This window comes from Erythrolamprus reginae, unplaced genomic scaffold (assembly GCF_031021105.1).
Source record: "Erythrolamprus reginae isolate rEryReg1 unplaced genomic scaffold, rEryReg1.hap1 scaffold_201, whole genome shotgun sequence".
NCBI lineage: Eukaryota > Metazoa > Chordata > Lepidosauria > Squamata > Dipsadidae > Erythrolamprus > Erythrolamprus reginae.
In genome coordinates this window covers 15,001-17,500 of record NW_027248578.1, presented here as the reverse complement: position 1 = coordinate 17,500, position 2,500 = coordinate 15,001, and positions in this window count along the sequence as shown.

The following is a 2,500-nucleotide window of genomic DNA, read 5'->3' as shown; positions in this document are numbered from 1 at the left end:
AATGGTTGATAGTAGTAGTTGCGAAATTTACTTGGATTGTTCCGTTGGTATCCAAAGCAGCCCCTATTGGCAAACGTGCCACACGTTTGTGTGCACGGATTATTATTATTATTATTTTTTCGGGGGGGAGGGGGGGCTCATACCGACATTGTCGGTCCATTTCGACCTACTAAAGGTAATTTTCAAGTATTTCTTAACTATGCTTGATAATTATCCTAGATACGGTTTTGCGTATGTAACGAAACAAAAATCCTCTGGCCTTTCAGATCTTCGAAGACTTTGCTGCACACGTCTTCAATCGATCCCCATTGGGAGATCGTGGTGGAGAATTCATGTCTCAGCAATGGCAAGGATGGATGGAGACGAAATGGAATCCGTCACCAAACCTCAACACCTTACACTCCAAGCCACAGAGAGAGAGAGACAGAGACAGACAGGCGGACAGGGGGCTGGGGGGGGCGGGGAGCTGTACAGGCCAGGCTTCCGTCAGCGCTCGGCTCAGGCCGGTAGACCGGGGCCACTACCGCGCAACGACGGCACCCGCGGCCCGCGCTGGGATCGGCCGGGTAGACCGGTTCGCGGACGGTCCCACAACGCGGCACGTGCTCCCCGCGACGGGTACGAACGAGACGCCGTCTTCCCGCGCCGGCCGCCGGGTCGGAGAGGCCCGGTAGACCGGAACGACTACCGTCCGCGCACGGCCCCGGGGCCCCGCGCCGTCACAGAGTCGACGGGCAGGGTCCGCCGGCGCCGCCCAGGCCGCGTTCCCGTTCCGCGCGCCCGTGCGGGGTCCCCGAACGAGAGGCCGCCTTCCCGCGCCGGCGGCCGGGGTCGGAGAGGCCCGGTAGACCGGTCCGAATACCGTCCGAGGAGTTTCCCGGGGGCCCGCTGGGACCGAGTGGAGGTCCGAGGTCGGCGAACGGTATCCCCGCTCAAGGGGCACGACTGGGATAGGCCCGGTAGACCGGTACGCCTACCGTTCGCGGACGGCCCCGAGCTGCCAAACCGAGGCCGTTGATCCAGACGCCGCGTCGCGGCCGAGGTCCCCGAACGAGACGCTTGCTTGGCGCGCCGGCGCACGGGGTCGGAGAGGCCCGGTAGACCGGTGTGAGCACCGTCCGCGGAGCTTCCCGGGGACCCGGGGCCGCCGGCCAGGTTTCGGCCGAGGCCCGGGACCGGGCTCCCCCTCGCTGGGATCCAGTTCCGCCCGGCCGGCGCCCCGCTTGGACCGGCTGCAGGTCCGGGGGTCCGCCAACGGTTTGCGCGCTGGGGGCGCGCGACTGGGTACACCGGTGCCGCTACCGGTCCGCGGGCGGCGCCGCGACGGGCGAGGTCCGTCACCGAGGCGCGGCGCTTCCCAGGCCGAGTTCCCCTAACGAGACGTTGGCTTCCCGCGCCGGCGCCCGGGGCCCCGAGAGGCCCGGTAGACCGGTGTGAACACCGTCCGCGGAGCTGCCCGGGGATCCGGGCCGCCGGCCAGGTTTCGGCCGAGGCCCGGGACCGGGCTCCCCTCGCTGGGATCCAGTTCCGCCCGGGCGGCGCCCCGCTGGGACCGGCTGCAGGTCCGGGGGTCCGCCAACGGTTTGCGCGCTGCAGGCGCTTCCCAGGTCGAGTTCCCCTAACGAGACGGTGGCTTCCCGCGCCGGCGCTCGGGGCGCCGAGAGGCCCGGTAGACCGGTGTGAGCACCGTCCGCGGAGCTGCCCGGGGGTCCGGGCCGCCGCCCAGGTTTCGGCCGAGGCCCGGGATCGGGCTCACCTCGTTGGGATCCAGTTCCGCCCGGCCGGCGCCCCGATGGGACCGGCTGGAGGTCCGGGGGTCCGCCAACGGTTTGCGCGCTGCCGGCGCGCGATTGGGTACACCGGTGCCGCTACCGGTCGTGGGCGGCCCCGGGGCCCCGCGCCGGTCTGTCGGCGAGGTGCGGGGCTTCCCAGGTCGCGTTCCCCGAACGAGACGGTGGCTTCCCGCGCCGGCGCCCGGGGTCCGAGAGGCCGAGTGGACCGGTCCGACTAAAGTTCGCGAAGGGCCCCTGGGCCCCCAGCCGTCCCCGCGCCGACGCCCGAGGTCCGGCACCCAGGCCCGCGCCCGGATCCCCTCCGACGCCCCCCCTCCCCCCCCCCGCTGGCACCGCTCGCATTCCTCGGCCGCGGCCGCTGGGCTCAGAGGACCGCCGTGGGCGGCCGGTATACCCGGAAGCTGTCGACGGCTCGGATCCGTCGGCTCGGGCCGGCGCGGGGAGCCGCGAGTTCCGTCGGCTCGGCAGCCTGCCGGGCCGAAACGACCTTCGATTCGGGGGGTCCGAAGATCGGGATCACCACGTGCGCGGAGATTTTCGGCGACTGCGCTTTCAGAACTCGTAGGGGTACGGGTCTACCGCAGTCGCTGGCCGCCGGCAAAGAGTTGCGCCCGCTGCCGGCCGGTCTTTACCCGTCCGTGAGAGGGGGCCGATCTCGTTGGTCGGGGAGCTGACGAGCGGTCGGACGGGTCCGTCTCCCCGGGAAA